The 17198-nt window shown below is 45.4% G+C and overlaps 1 long non-coding RNA gene across 1 annotated transcript in view; it reads right to left on the bottom strand.

The window, feature by feature from the left end:
* Nucleotides 1-17198, bottom strand: part of LOC137616220 (uncharacterized) — a 55894-nt gene that overhangs the window by 18536 nt on the left and 20160 nt on the right. The window contains exon 2 of the long non-coding RNA XR_011039344.1: nucleotides 14186-14306. This is a non-coding gene — a long non-coding RNA (uncharacterized lncRNA). The remainder of the gene's footprint in view (nucleotides 1-14185; nucleotides 14307-17198) is intronic.

Genomic DNA, 17198 nt, shown 5'->3' with positions numbered 1-17198 from the left:
ATGCAAATAATCCAAACTCAGTGATGGATAAAGATTCAAAATGTCGTCATCAATAGCAGGGTTCTATGTTTTGGCTAAAAACTCTGGAACAAAGGTAAAAGGCCTTTCTCCATTCCTCAGAATAACTTATAACCTTGGAAATACCTGTACTGTACCGTGAAGTTTGCCTATTCTTTTCACCAAGGCTATTGTTAACCCTTAACCCCCAGGCGTTTCTTTTTCAAGCACGTTTTGCAATATTTTTATTTTAGATTGCACTGACAGCCTTAATTTTCATCATAGAGAGGCCAGGTTGGTCACATTATTTAAAAAAATGCCTGAAGTTTCTCATAAAGTTATCAAAAATATGCAAAAAAAAATTCCAAATAGCAGGTTTTTGCAAGGACGTACCATTACGTCCATGGGGGTTAAGGGATGAGTTTTGTTAAACGTACCAGTACATCCATTTGGGGTAGAAAGGTTAAGATTATAAAAAAAAAAAGGTCTTCTGAGTGAGGTATAAATCCGACACCTGTCAAAACGGGCCCTTTTAAGGGACCCAAATCTGAGTTACATCCCATGCAGGTTGTCTGAGTTCTCTTGGTGACCAAGACTGCTTGAAGCTCTTCATAAGCATAGACATTTCCCATAATGAGGAAAAGTCTAAGACCTTTAGTCTTAAGACATCACTCTAGTTGAGTGATAGCCCTTCACCACCGAGATCCAGAGAATCTTCTCCTGGTAAAGATAGACAAGAAATTCCTAATTTAACTGTGGGGTGCTCTGACCAGTTCGTCACCCCTTCCCCGACAACAATCACAAAAATGGCCAACTTTGGTTGATGTACTGCTGCAATAGATTTCAAGGTATCCAGACATCTTTGCAATGACATGCAAAAAGCCTTTTGCTCAGAGATAAAAAGGGGTCTACAACCATGAACAGATAGGGATGTCAGTGAGCTATAGGGCCTCTGCAGATGGGATTGGCAAAGCAGATTGGGCTAAGGAGGGAGTTCCCTCAGAACTTTAATTCAGGAGCATCATCAGGTTTGTGTACCACTATGGTTGTGGCCATTTGAGAGGCCACAGGGTCAACCTAAGATTCAGGGTAATAGGTACCATGTAGATTACCCTTGAAATCAGACAAAACAGCAGAAAAGCATAAGGGTTGTGGTAGCCTTTCATCACAGAGAAGCATCAACTGGCAAAGATAGATCAAAATCCTCATTTAATTGCAAAGGGGCTCCAACCAGAGTTACCCCTTCTACAGCAACAATCACAGACGATGCACCCCTTCGCTTGATATACAGCTGCAAAAGACTTCTGAAGGTATCCAGACATCTTCTCAATGCTTTGTGAAAAGCCCTCTGCTTTGATATACTAGGTGGTTTACAACTGTGAAGAGAGAGGAATGTCAATGTGCTGTGGGGCCTCTACAGATGGGATTAGCCAATCAGATTAGGCCATGAGGGAAATTCCCAAAGAACTTTAATTCAGGAACATCAGCAAGACAATGCCCTAAACATTTAAACCTTTAAGCATGAAGTTCATTCCAGTGATGTTGAAACGCATCCTCTAGAGCTATTGCTGGGTCCAGGATTTATGAACCGTAGACCGGAAGCATGATGTTAAGCTTTGTGGTGAACAGAATAATTAGCCTCTCTGCTACTAGAGGATGAAATGTCCATTCTACTCATACTACTAGACACTAGTTACAGAGCATGTCAGCAATTACATACCACTTGCCTGGAATAAATCTTGTATGTCGGCAATTATATACCACTTGCCTGGAATAAATCTTGCTATAGCTCCACCAGCAGTACAGCATAATTGAGTGCAAAGAGGTGTGACATCAAGATAAGACGAGTTTGCACCTCTTGGGGAAGTACATGCTAACACAGGAGCACACAAGTACTGCTGTATGTGAAAGCTCTGTCAATTGAACGTGCGCGAATCGACATGCGTGACAGCGCAAACAGGTGAGGTAACTCAAAGGTAGAGAAAAGTTCTTATAAGCAGGTGAGATGGCACTCCCATAGGAGAACACTCTTACGTGCAGGCAAGGAAGTGCATGATTGCGAGCGGGTGAGATTATGCACGCACAATCATGAGCACGTGAGATGATATTTCCTTAGATGTGCACAATCGTGAGCAAGTGAGCTAGCACTTCCATAGATCTGTATAATCCTGAATAGCTGTGGTGAAAGGAGAGCATGTTCAAGTGTGGTAGCACTCGAATACAAGTGTGCGACTACAAAAAAGGAGGGTCCTGATTGCAAACAGGTGAGATTGCACTCCCATAGGAGCATGTGATCATACACAGGTGAGATGGCCGTGATCGTTAACAGATGAAATGGGGCTCTCTTAAAAGTTCACGAGTACTGTACATGGTATGTAATCTCTACCTCTTTTTTTCTCCCTCAGTGAAGGATTGAGCAACACTTTCTCCCATGGGGAGCAAAATAGTTTGAGTGACTTATAGGTAATGCTTATTGACTGGTCTTAATGAACTAATTTCCATAAAAGGGGAAAAAGGACAGAAGCGCTCTTTATTTTCTTTGACCGGCAGTGCGCACCAAGTCTGATGAATGCAAGGATTGGCTTTCATCACCAAGAGATAAAGTTATGGCAGATCGGTTGCAAACAGGTTAACAATCTATAATGTAGGGGCATTCAGTAACTGAAGATTGCCCTCCAGTATGAGGGTGTGAGTGTGCAGGTTGATGTACTTTCTCACAACATAAAATGATTAAGTGAGCCATCATGACAAGGTAAATGACAGAAACTAGAAGAGCCAGCCTGTAATAATGAATCCTCATCCACATTTGAATGTGTGGGGAATTGCGAGTGTCCTCTAGAGAGTGCGCCAAGTTCCCTAAGAGCGCATTGTAATAGAAGAGGAAGTGCGCATATGAGAACGTACTTTGAGAAGGGTGCTCTGCCTCAATGTTAGAGTGAAAGCAAACAGGCGCATCTAAAGAATATTGCTTGCGCACTGGGGAGTATGTAGCAAAGGATGAGTGTGTGTGTGTGTGTGCAGGAGAGGATGCGAACGATTGGAGTTCCAGAAAAGGCAAGTGCGATGGCAGAGCACATATAAGTGATCGTGATGAGTAACCGCGTAATAGGTGGGCGCTCTTTGTCCAGGGTGAGCGAGCTAACAAGTGAGGGGGCATAAAGAGATGGATGAGTGCAAAGTCTCATATATAGTGCTCTAAAGAATCTAATGAGGTGATGGCACTCCTCCTACTTGCCATCAAAGGTGGCTCTTCACAGAGGATCTATCTTTTTACCTCTGCATTAGACTAGCCCGAGGAGGAGTTATAGGTCGTTTCTTCTCCTTCCTTGAAGTTGTCGTCAGTGCTTCCATAGTCTACAGACAAGGAGGGGGGGCCCAAATTAGGAAATTTCCTCTCCCCATGTGGCAAGTGAGGAAGGTACCAGCCTGGAAGTAACTAAGACTTGCAGCAATATGACAACTTCGTAGGTAATTTGTATTTTTCCTAACTATACAAACCTTAGCTATTTAATATGGGTTATTACTTTCGGCGTAGCTGAAATGACGAGCCATTAGAATTTTAATGAGGGTTTACTACCCCACCGCTAGTTAGCGGGGGGGGGGGGGTGGGTAGCCTGCTAACCACCCCCCCCACACACACACCTGTGCTGAGCTCACTTGCTTAGAGGTAGGACTTCACGGGGGATAGGGCTAGCAGGCAAGTTTGATTAAATGGCTAAGGTTTGTATAGTTAGGAAAAATACAAATTACCTACGAATTTGTCATTTGTTCCGTAACTGAAATACAAAGCACGCTATTTAATATGGGTGACTCACCCCTTAGGAAGGGTGGTAAGTCCCAGCCAGTACTGACTTTTGGCTTTGCCCGGGGACTCAGTATCTGAAAGTGTCAGCACTCAACAATAAGGAGTCCCTACACCTCGCTAGAACCTTGCTGCGCAAGGGCTGCAGCCTACGTAAGCTGTGTGTGAAGGTCTGAAGTGTGACTCGTCCTAGGAAGTTGACCTGTAGTCCCTTAGAAGGAAACTTTAGGCTAGGACTCTCCCAATACCACCTCGTCAGGGTATGGGGACGTGACAGTATTATCTTAATATTCGGAACACAAGGAAACATGGTTTACCTGCAATGGTTTGAGGTCAGCTGTGCAGAGAACCCAGGATGCTGCTTTCCCCAAGAAAGGGGAGGATGAAGAAAAGAGTAAGGGCCAGACAAATCTTTTCATTCATGCAGACTAAGACCAGGTAACAATGCCCTCAACCTTCTGCTACTTGTCCACTAAGGAGCCTGAGGTTTTAAACCAGCTGTTGTGCAGCCACCACAGGGCCGATAGAAAACGCATCGAGCCTCCTGTGGGTCACGTCGTGCAGGTAGTGGGCTGTGAAGGTTGTCTGATGCTTCTACACCCCAGCTTGAAGGACCTGCGTCACTGAGAAATTTCTCTTGTAGGCCAGGGACGTAGCTACGCCCCTGACATCATGTGCTCTAGGGTAACATGACGGAGGAGGGTCTGGATTCAAGGACAGATGGATCACCCTACGAATCCATGCCGAGATGATGTTCTTGGTGACCCTCCTCTTAATCCTCCCAGTGCTAACAATGCTTGCACCTGGGGATGGACTGTAGCCGTTCTTCTGAGATATAACCCCAGACTCCTTACTGGGCACAGTAGGAGAAGGTCTGGGACATCTGTTACAGAACGAAGACTCGAATCCGGAAGGAGTCGAACCAAGCGCCCGGACCCCCCTGATTTTGAGTCATAGCACCAAACCCAGGGACGAGTTTAAACGTTACCTTCCCTCCATACCCTTGAATGGGCCATGTCATATGAGACCATGAAGTTCACTGACTCGCTTGGCTGAAGCCAAAGCTAGTAAGAACACCGTCTCCCAAGTTAGGTGGCGAACTGAAGCTTGGCGTAATGGTTCATAGTGAGGCCTCTTAAGAGACCTGAGAACCTGAACCACGTTCCATGGAGGTGGTCTCACATCCGACTGAGGGCAGGTAAGTTCATAAGCTCGTATGAGTAGGGAAAGTTCCAGCGAGGAAGAAAAGGTCATTCCTTTAAGCCTAAGGCTAGACCTAAGGCCGAGCAATAGCCTTTCACCGGCGAGACAGAAAGGCGCCTCTTCTTCCCACAAATACACGAGGAACTCCGCTATTGCTGGAATAGTGGCATCCAGTGGAGAGATACCCCTTCCATGATACCAACCACCCAAGACTTTCCACTTTGCCTGGTAGACAGATGCGGATGATTTTCGCAGATGTCTAGACATCCTAATCGCAACTTGTTGCGAAAATTCCTCTCTCAGTGAGGAGATGCTGGATAATCACCAGGCGCAAAGTCGTATCAAAGCTACGGCTTTGTGGAAGATGCTGGCATGTGGTTGTATGAGTAGATCGTGTCGTGGAAGGAATTCTCTCGGAAGTTCCGTTAGGAATTGCTGAAGGTCCGGAAACCATTCCGCGTGATGCCATAACGGAGCTATGAGGGTCATTGAAAAATTGACCGATATTCTGGTCTTGTTGAGTACCCTCCTCATCAGACAGAACGGGGGAAAGGCGTACAAGTTGATGTTGTCCCCCCGTTGTTGGGAGGCATCTTGCCAGAGTGCCTTGGGATCCGGGACTGGGGGGAAGTACGGTGGAATCTTGAAGATCAGCGCTGTCGCGAACAGATCCACAGTCGGGGAACCCCACAAAGTCAGGACTTTGTTTGTTACTAGATGACACAAAGACCACTCGATACTCACTATCTGAGACGCTCTGCTCAGATGGTCGGCGAGCACATTCCTCGTCTGGAATGAAACGCGCCGATAGTAGAATCGAGCGGACTCCGGTCCATCTCAGTATCTCTACTGCAAGATGGGATAGCTGCTTCGAAAAGGTACCTCCTTGCTTGCTGATGTAAGCCACTACTGTGGTGTTGTCTCTCATTACCACCACAGAGTAACCTGCCAGGTATTGCTGGAACTGCTGAAGGGCCAACAAACCGGCCTTCACCTCTAGATGATTTATATGGAGGCACTTTTCTGATTCTGACCACAGGCCTGAGGTCCTGTGATACAGAACGTGGGGGCCCCCCTTTCTTTGAGGCGTCCGAAAACAGCATTAAATCCGGGGGAAGGACGAGAAGATCCACTCCTCTTTGTAGGTTCTCGTCTGTCACCCACCACTGGAGGTCCGTCCGTTCCGCAGGACCCATAGGGATTATGACGTCCGGGGAATTGCAACCTTGATTCCACTGGGACTTGAGCCGCCACTGGAGAGATCTCATCCTGAGGCGATCTTTGGGAACTAGACAAGCCAAGGATGAAAGGTGACCAAGGAGACGTAACCACGATTGGGTTGGAAGCTCTTCTCGACTAAGGAAAGGGCTTGCGACCCTTCTCAGCCTTGCTATCCTGTCGTCTGATGGGAAGGCTTTGTGGAGATTGGAGTCTATAATCATGCCTAGGTAAACCAGTCTTTGAGTGGGAAGCAGAGAGGACTTCTCGAGATTTACCATGATCTCCAGATCATGGCAAAGTCCTAGAAGTTTGTCTCGGAGTCGAAGAAGGGATGACTCCGAGTCTGCTAGGATCAGCCAGTCATCCAGTTAACAGAGGATACGGATGCCGATCCTGTGTGCCCACGATGATATTAGGGTGAACACTTCTGGTAAAACCTTGTGGTGCTGTGGAGAGACCAAAACACAGCACCTTAAACTGTTACCCCTTGTGGTCTAGGCTGAATATTAAGTACTTCCTTGAAGACGGATTGACTGTGATCTGGAAGTACCTGTCCTTCTGATCCAGTATACACATGAAGTCTTGCGGCTTCACTGCAAGACTAACCGTGTTTGTGGTCTCCATGCTGAACGGAGTTTGCTTTAATCTGGACCTCTGCCCTAAAGGCCTGCCCCCTTGCTGATCCCATGGAAAGGGAGCTAAATGACACCAGATTCGTCCTCAGGGGAGGTAGAGATGTTATGAACGGGACGCGATATCCCTGACTGATTACGGAAATCGTCCAGGAATCGGCCCGAGTTGCTGCCACCTGTCTGCGCAACCTTGTAGGCATCCTCCCACTGCGGACATGCAGGGGGACTGCCAATCCTAGCGTTTGCGGCCTCGGCTGCTCCCTCTAGGATTCTTCCCTTCCCTGGAGGACTTCTTGCCATTCTTGTCCTTGACCGGAAAGGGCTTAGATACCACTGTCTTCGCTGCCGTTGTCTTGATGGGACGTGGCTGCTGGGGTGCTGGTTTATAGGGCTTGAATGTCAAAGCCCTATGTAGGAGAGAGTCTTGGTGACTTCCTTCACCTCTCAGCAGCCTGCTCCACGTCCTTAGGCTCAAACCGGTTCATTTCCATAACGGAAGAATGTCTGAGCCTGTAGATTCCGGTGCTAGGGGCCTCCCGGTATTGTCTTGGAGTCCTTTGACTCCCTCCTGGGAGGGATGCAGGACTCCAACAACGATGGAGGCAGGCTCTTCTCCACCCTTATTCGAGGAGACTTTACCGCCCGAGGTGGGGTTTCCCTCAATGGTGTGATGGGGGAACTTCTCACCTCACATGACTCTCCTGAGGCCGGGAAATCTTCGTCCGGAGGGGAGGGAGAAAAGTCTGAGGGGGGGAGGGTGCCTGCTTCGAAGACTTACGAGGAGACAGCTTCGTCCTCGGAGAAGTTACCACGTCCGAAACTCCTCTTTCCCTCTTCAGGGGAGTAGATGCAGCCAAGGATTTGTGGCCCAACTCAGAGAGAACAGGCTTGAAAGCCAGTGCTACCGCTCTGATTAGAACCCCAAACCAGGGTTGCCGGCTGACGGCTGCACTGTCAGACACTCCCTCTGGAGGAGTCGCCTGTAAGAAGGAGGATAAGGAAGAAATGTCCCTGAACATTTCTGGAACCTTCCCCCCTACCGGCAAGCGCGCTGTTCTGTGCTGGGGGGGGGGGGGGCGAATGCGGTGATGGCGCCCTTACCGCGCGTTGTCGGCAGCCTCGCGCGTGGGAGGGTATTGACGATTGCGCTGGGGAGCGCGCTGGCGAATATCCGGGGCTCGCGCGAGACTTCATAGTGTGTGCAGGAATCAGATTGACGTGCAGGATCTGAATAAAGAGCCTGTGCGGGCCAGAATGTTGGCGCGCGGGCGAGACTTCATAGTGTGTGCAGGAATCAGATTGACGTGCAGGATCAGAATGAAGAGCCCGTGCGGGCCAGAATGGCGCACGGCTATCGGCGCGTGCGCGCAAAAGACTATCGGAGCGCGCGTGGGAGACCATCAGTACCCGCGCGGACAAGATCGTCAGCGCTTGCGCGCCTAAGAAGATCGTCGGAGCTTGTGTGGACGATCAGGAACTGGGATGTGTCCTTAAAAAAGGGCGGGTATCCCCCGATGAGGACCGTAAGCAGGTCTGCTTTAGAGTCCAGGACCGAAGTCCTTCGTTGCAGTGCAAGGTTGCGCTGGTAGATCGGTAGGACAGCTGGCAGGACGATCAGGAACCGGGATGTGCCCTTTGGAAGGCCCAGTATCCACCGATGGGACCGTAAAGGTCCCCGCTAGAGTCCAGGACCGAAGTCCAAAGGACCACGTTGCAGCACAAGGTAGAGGTCACTGGAAGTTCTGCTTGATCCTCCGAGGCGGAGTCTCTATGAGGGACCTCTCCCGCGAACGAGAAAGGTGCCCTTCGTAGAAAAGACTTAAAGACAAACATGGTGAATCCCCTTGGGGCCGTTGGATCAGCAAGCTGATCTTATCAGGAACGATACTCCGAAGAGGAGTCTCTATGAGTGGCCTCTCTCGCGAACGAGAGAGGTGACTCTTCGTAGAAGAGACCTGAAGACACTCGTGGTGACGCCTCGTAGGACCGTTGGATCAGCAAGCTGACCTATCATGAACGATCCTCCGCAGAGGAGTCTCTATGAGTGGCCTCTCTCGTGAACGAGAGAGGTGACACTTCGTAAAAGAGACCTGTAGACACTCGTGGTGACGCCCCTTAGGGCCGTTGGATCAGTAAGCTGACCTTATCAGGAACGATCCTCCGAAGAGGAGTCTCTATGGGGGGCCTCTCTCGCGAACGAGAGAGGTGAACACTTCGTAGAAGAGACTTGCCAAGACTGTGCTCCACCCCTGAAGGAAGAGAAACTCAGCAAGGGGGGAGAAAAGTCTGGCCAAAGGGCAGCAACAGTAGTCGAAGGCGATGAATTTATTAAGATATGAGAAGTTCTCCCTCTGAAGGCAGAAAACCTCACACCTGGGGAGGAAACTTCCCTCGAAAGGGAAGTTGTCCAATCCCTGGAGGCGAACCTCCTTTAGCGTTCTAAGATGATCTGAAGTGCTGGCACGTTGTCACGGGAGTACTTCTAAGAGAAGGGATAACGCCCATGACGACGTCCTCTGAGGGAAAGCAGCGACAGCAGATTCCCCAGTCATGAACAGGACAGTTCGGCAGAGACAGCAGACTCTGCTTCGTTGGCACTCTTTAGTCGAACGAAGAAGAACTGCATAGTTAACTGGGAAAATAAAATTAAATAATTATTTTAACAGATATTCTCCAGGGAGGAACTCCGAAGAGAAACCCAGAGGGAATAGCATAAAATAAGAATTAAGTATGCACCCTCCTTCCCCAGATGACATCCACGGGAGAAGGGGGGCGGAGTAGCTGTAATAAAAGAATTATAATTATCTAAATCATCTAAGAATACACACTAAAAGTGAGAACCACTGACCCCCCGAAGAGAAGTGTTCCCCACGGAGAGGCTGATAAGTTAAAACACAATTAGATTTCACTAAAAATAATTGAGACAAACAACGGAAATAGCAACCTAACCCGCAACGGGAAAGGAGCTATCGTAATAGTACATAGTTGTAGTAAGGGGTGAACGACCTCGAGTAGAGAGAGACCGTAGTCAATCTAAAAAAAGGCCACATTCCCTTCGCTGAGAATCCAAGTTTCCCGTAGGAAAAGAGGCAAAGCGAAGATAATAGATGAATGAAGTGTGTCCAGGCGATGACGGTTCCCCTGCAACGGCCGAGTTAACAGAAATAAGCCAACGGGAAGACCGATGGACCAAAGGGAGAGGTCGTTCCCCACGAAGTGGAACTGTGGTGGCCTTGCACTACGCAAGTGTCGTTGTCGTACATCACACACACAGCACAAACACTGAAAAAAAAACTTACTACATTTCTATACACAAATATATACATAAACATAAAGAATGCTTATATATATATATTACAAGTACAGTGGAACCTCTACATACGAATGTCCTAACATATAAATTTTCCAACATCCAAAGTAAAATTCAACCAAATTTCTGTCTCGACACCCGAAGTGTTGCTCCAACATACGAAGTAAACAATACACGTACGCGTGGAATTTTCTCGAAAGCTTCAACCGTGGTTAGTTGTTGACGCCGCTAGACGGCAGCACATCGGAGGGACGCCAATCGAGCGTCACCTTGATCAGTCCTCTCATCTCGTGCGCATCGTGTGGTTGTTCTCTATTCGCTCAGTTATTAACAGTGTTTTTTATCTTCCTTTTTCACGTGTTGTTTTCTGTTTCGTAATCATGGGTCCTAAAAAGCTTAGTTTCGGTTCAGGAAGTAGTAGTAGTGGTGAGAAAAGGAAGAAGTCAATGCTTTCATTTGAACTAAATTAAGAAATAATAGAAAAGCATGAGCGAGGGGTACATGTTAGCGATCTGGCTAAACAATATGGCCGGAATATGTCTACGATCTCGACGATCATAAAACAGAAGGCCGCCATTAAAGCAGTGAAACCTTCGAAGGGGATCACGATTATTTCCAAACATCGTAGCCCTACCCTTGAAGAGATGGAATGCCTTTTGTTAATATGGATCAAGGACAAGGAGATTGTTGGCGATACGATCACTGAAACGATCATTTGTGAGAAGGCCAGCACTATCTACAGTGACTTGAAGGCGGCGGGCTCTGGGGGTGAGGCGAGGGAGAGTTCAGCCGATCCTACGACGGAGGAATTCAAGGCGTCTCGAGGTTGGTTCGAGAAATTAAAGAAACGGACCGGGATTCATTCAGTTGTTCGGCATGGAGAAGCTTCGAGTTCGGACACCATGGCTGCTAAAGACTTTGTTAAAAAGTTCGAAAGCATCGTGGCGGAGGAAGGCTACGTAGCGCAGCAGGTGTTCAACTGTGATGAAACCGGTCTGTTTTGGAAAAAGATGCCTAGTCGAACATACATTACCGCCGAAGAGAAGAAAATGCCTGGACATAAGCCAAAGAAGGATCGGTTGAATCTTGCGCTTTGTGCCAAAACCAGCGGGGACTGCAAAATTAAGCCTTTATTAGTTTACCATTCCGAAAACCCTAGGGCATTTAAAGCACACAGAATTAATAAAGACCTGCTACATGTTCTATGGCGTTCTAATTCTAAGGTTTGGGTTACTAGGCATATCTTTGTGGAATGTGTAAATGTAGTTTTCGGCCCTGCTGTCAAGAAGTACCTTCAGGAGAGGAATTTGCCTTTAAAGTGCTTGCTTTGTTTGTACAATGCACCCGCTCCCCCCCCACCCCACCCCCCGGGACTCGAAGATGATATCATCGACGAATACAAATTCATCAGTGTTGTATTTTCCACTGAATACCACCCCTATCCTCCAGCCCATGGACCAGCAAGTCATCTCTAATTTTAAGAAGCTGTACACCAAGCACTTATTTAAGCAGTGCTTTAATGTCACGCAAAGCACCAACTTAACTTTGCGTGAATTTTGGAGGAGCCACTTTAATATCGTGCACTGCTTAAAGATCATAGATCAGGCTTGGGAGGGAGTAACTCGTCAGACCCTGAATTCAGCTTGGAAGAAGCTTTGGCCTGATGCTGTTGCTCCCAGAGATTTCGAAGGTTTTGGCCCTGAGAATGAACCTGTGCTTGCTGCCGAGGAAGACGTCGAAGAGATTGTATCCCTTGGCAAATCCATGGGTCTGGAGGTGGATGAAAGTGACATCACCGAACTCGTCGATGAGCATCATGAAGAGCTCACCACCGAGGAACTCAAGGAGCTGCAAGCCATGCAGCATGATGAGTTCCAAGCGGAGTTGAGTGAGTCGGGGGAGACCGAGGAGGTAGGCCAAATCTTAGGTACGGCGGAAATAAAACAGATATTGGCATATCATCAACACGTGGTTGATTTCATCGAAAAGCATCACCCACAGAAACTTCAGGTTTGCCGTGTTGTTGCGCAGTTGGATGATGTTTGCTTAACTCATTTCAGAAAAATCCTCAAAAGCCGTACCAAGCAACTTTCACTCGATAGTTTCTTTAAAAAATCTCTAAACCGGTCTAGTGATCATGATGAAAAGAAAGAAAGTGAAGCAAAGAAAAGGAAGACCGAATCGAGTGAGTGATGAAAATTAAAAACAAGAAAAAAAACTTTATCGTACAAAGTAGCCGTCCCTACCTCCTCGCTGATCTTCCATCTCCTCCTGCGTAGCAGTCCCTACACCTGCGCTGGCCTGTCGCTAAGGTAAAGTGTTACATAAAAACACCTTTTTTTTTATTATTTCTTTATCATTATTCTTTTCTTACATAATTATTATACTGTATTGTATTAATGTTATGTGTAGCCATTATTAAGGAGTTATTATGGGTTTTTAGGCTGAGGAACGAATTAAACAAATTACCGTGTATTCTTAAGGGAATATTTGCTCCAACATACGATCTTTTTAACATACGAAGCAGTTTCTGGAGCAAATTAAGATTGTATGTAGAGGTATCACTGTATAAGAAGTAGTAAGTAAAAGAGACAAAAGCATTAATATGGCTATCAAAGAGGCGAGGGTGAGAGCTGACACGTCCGACTACCACCCGAGCCGAGAGCAAAGTGAGCTCAGCACAGGTGTGTGTGACGGGGGGGTGGTTACCAGGCTACCCTCCCTACCCCCCGCTAACTAGCGGTGGGGTAGTAAACCCTCGTTAAAATTCTAATGGCTCGTCATTTCAGCTACGCCGAAAGTAATAACCCATATTAAATAGCGTGGTTTGTATTTCAGTTACAGACCAATTATGTCTTCCAACCACAAAAGGTCAGAGTATCCTTAAGGCCATTTCCTTTAGCATTGCTGTCAACTTAAGTCTGAGGTTCATTACCAGACAGAGAGGGGAATAATCATCTCTTCTTGGGTAACCAGCTATCACTGCTTCTCTTGTAGCTTACCCATGAGGGAGATCAGAATTGTCATCAACCCACAGGAGGGTGACGGAAAATGTTCAGTCATCCGAAGGAGAAAGAACACCCACAAATTTCCTCAATTTTGAGGATGACCTTGAAGGTGAACGATCTGTATTGGCTTTTAATTTTTCTTGCTGTATATCATCTAATGCACTGATGGCCAATTCTTACGCTCATTGCAGGGAAAGCCTGAAAAAAGTCAGAAAAAAGTCATACCCCATGCCAGAGGCACACAAAGATTGGGGATCCAAACAGCTCCTGCTCATGAAGGTTGTACACTTATGACCAGCAACCCCAGGCCAAGATTGCATGTCCACATGTGGCCTCTGCATCACATAAACACACACACGCACACTTTAACTATGTAAAAGAAAGAAGAAAACCTCTTAAAACAGTCAAGACAGGAAGACACCCAGCTTACGTGCGTACAACCCGGCAGCTTTAGTCACAGTGCTTTTTCTTGTGTGCTGGTGAACAGCAATAACTACTGACACATTATAACATCAGAGTTCCAGCCAAGTTTAAATCATACTCCTATTAAAGTTGAGGTTTCGTATATGTGTAGGAACATACGTTGAAAATCTAAAACTATCCTAATCTATTAGCAATCAACTCCCACCTTAATCAATTTGTAATCCACTACTCAATTAGTGTTCTAACAAGAGCACTTAAAACCTATAACTCCCTTCATTGGGTAAAATCTACAATTAGTTCATCTAACAACTGTCATGCAGACAATCCTACAATAATCTTCTACAGTACCAAGAAAATTCTTCTTGAATAACTAATTATGAATTGAATTATTTAAAATCAGACTCAATCCATAAATATGTCCAGATGCAATCCACTGACAACCTTTAATCATCATCATCCCTAAAAGTAGTACAGTAATGCAGCTTTAATTTGGTTAAAAGTCAATTTGACTTTAACCTACTAACAAGCCATTTTTTTTACAATACAATTCAAATCTAATGTAACAAACAAATCTCTTTATTACCCTTACCTTTAAAATTACAGATAATTCAGCCATCTGTATTTTATAGATTCTATGCTCTTCATTGAAGTGCAATAAAATCATCGACCTTCAATTTTCTTGTCTCCATAGCTCCTTGCTCAAGATGCACCTGAGAAAGAACAAAAATTTCTGAAAATATTTACAAAATTCTCACGTTTTGAATAATCACATAAAATTGAACATGACGTTCTTGCTATTATAATGACCTAAAATAACCTTTCAAAAGGCAATGTTACTTATAAATTAGCATTAATAGATCCGCTATCATAAGTTTACAATTTCAATGAGCAATAGTAAATATTCACCTACTTTGTATCATTTGTAATGAAATACCTGCAGATTCTATAATATATTTTTACTCACACCTTTTAAAAACAGCCATTAACTTACTATTAGTTCTAAAAAATGGCTGGTGCATAAAATTTCTGAGACCTGTAGTGTAAAACTTTTGGAAGTTTTATTTGGTTAAAAAGGTCAGCTAGTAAATAAGTCAAGAGATTAAAAGGACAAAAGCATAAGCAAAGTTATTTACCATTGATTTCTAAAGCAGCAAAAGGATCGAGATAATAGCTCTTTGGTAAGTATATACTATATTTTCTAGGCAAATACGTGAACTATTTATTTTCCTATGCGTTACCCTGTGGTTTATCTATTTAAAACCATGTATATTGGGGCAAACCACCCATTCAAGTTTTTCCATCCCCCTCCCATGTAGTAACTGGCTTTCCCTACCCTACCACTTACCTAAATTACAGGAATGTGTAGCCTACTACCCTTAACATAACCTAGGAGGCAGGATCATTACCTAGCCTATGCAGACTAGGATGACCAGCCCACCTAATGTGACTTCCAGAGCTGTAGATGGAATCAATTTAAGATGATAGCCTACTGCTTGCCAATACATAGGAGCTTGATGTTTTTCTTTTATCGCGAGTGAAGCGAGCGCACACCGAAGCAAGAACCATTAGATTTTATTAAAAATGTTATTTTGATAATAAAATAAATTTTTGAATATACTTACCCGGTGATTATAATAGCTGCAACTCTGTTGCCCGACAGACAACTCTAAGGTAAAAACTCGCCAGCGATCGCTACACAGGTTGCGGGTGTGCCCAACAGCGCCATCTGTCGTCCAGATACCCAGTACTCAATGTAAACAAAGACTCAATTTTCTCCTCGTTCCACTGCGTCTCTATTGGGGAGGAAGGGAGGGTCCTTTAATTTATAATCACCGGGTAAGTATATTCAAAAATTTATTTTATTATCAAAATGTTATTTTCATTAGTAAAATAAATTTTTGAATATACTTACCCGATAATCATGTAGCTGTCAACTCCGTTGCCCGACAGAATTCTACGGGAGGGATACGCCAGCTATCACTATACTAGAAGGGGGTGTACTCACCAGCGCCACCTGTGGCCAGGTACTACAGTACTTCTTGTTGACACCTCCTCAATTTTTCCTCGGTCCACTGGTTCTCTATGGGGAGGAAGGGAGGGTCAATTAAATCATGATTATCGGGTAAGTATATTCAAAAATTTATTTTACTAATGAAAATAACATTTTTCAATATTAAACTTACCCGATAATCATGTAGCTGATTCACACCCAGGGGGGTGGGTGAAAACCAGTGTACATGACTAAAGGATAGCTAAGTATCCCGTATTTCATATAATCAGTTATCTCAAAATAACAATGAAATAATAAGTACCTGGTAAGGAAGTCGACTTGAACCGTTACTCTGCCTTTATTAAGTTCGTCTTCCTTACTGAGCGCAGCGTTCCTCTTAGGAGGCTGAATCAACTCTAAGGTGCTAAAGTATATAGGGCTGCAACCCCTACTATAGGACCTCTACACAACCTCTAACCCAGGCGCTTCTCAAGAATGAATTGACCACCCGCCAAATCAAAAGGATGCGGAAGGCTTCTTAGCCTACCGTAACAACCATAAAAACAACAATAAAGGCATTCAAGAGAAAGGTTAAAAAAGGTTATGGGATTAAGGGAATGTAGTGGCTGAGCCCTCACCTACTACTGCACTCGCTGCTACGAATGGTCCCAGGGTGTAGCAGTTCTCGTAAAGAGACTGGACATCTTTAAGATAAAATGATGCAAACACTGACTTGCTCCTCCAATAAGTTGCATCCATTATGCTCTGCAGAGAACGGTTCTTATTAAAGGCCATCGAAGTGGCTACGGCTCTCACTTCGTGGGTCCTTACCTTCAGCAAAGCAAGGTCTTCCTCCTTCATGTGAGAATGGGCTTCTCTAATCAGAAGCCTTATATAATACGAAACCCCGTTTTTGGACATGGGCATCGAAGGTTTCTTGATTGCACACCATAAGGCTTCTGATTGTCCTCGAATAGGTTTTGACCTATTAAGATAATATTTCAGAGCTCTGACAGGGCAAAGAACTCTTTCTAGCTCGTTACCTACCATGTTGGAAAGGCTAGGAATTTCAAACGATCTAGGCCAAGGACGTGAAGGAAGTTCATTCTTAGCTAAAAATCCGAGCTGTAAAGAACATGTTGCAGATTCGGATGTGAACCCAATGTTCTTGCTGAAGGCATGAACCTCACTGACTCTTTTAGCTGTTGCAAGGCAGACGAGGAAAAGAGTCTTGAGGGTAAGGTCCTTGAAGGAAGCTGACTGGAGAGGTTCGAACCTAGGCGACATAAGGAACCTTAAGACTACGTCTAGATTCCAGCCTGGAGTGGGTAAACGACGTTCTTTAGAAGTCTCAAAAGACTTAAGGATGTCTTGAAGGTCCTTGTTGGAAGAAAGGTCCAAACCTCTGTGGCGGAGAACTGAAGCCAACATACTCCTGTACCCTTTAATCGTAGGAGCTGAAAGGGATCTCTCATTCCTTAGATGTAATAGGAAGTCAGCTATTTGGGTTACAGAGGTATTGGTAGAGGAAACTGCATTGGCTCTACACCAGGTCCGGAAGACTTCCCACTTGGATTGGTAGACTCTACGAGTGGATACCCTCCTTGCTCTG

Source organism: Palaemon carinicauda, chromosome 22 (genome assembly GCF_036898095.1).
Source record: "Palaemon carinicauda isolate YSFRI2023 chromosome 22, ASM3689809v2, whole genome shotgun sequence".
Taxonomy (NCBI): domain Eukaryota; kingdom Metazoa; phylum Arthropoda; class Malacostraca; order Decapoda; family Palaemonidae; genus Palaemon; species Palaemon carinicauda.
Note: the sequence above shows the minus strand (reverse complement) of the source record. Positions and strands in the feature narration are given on the sequence as shown.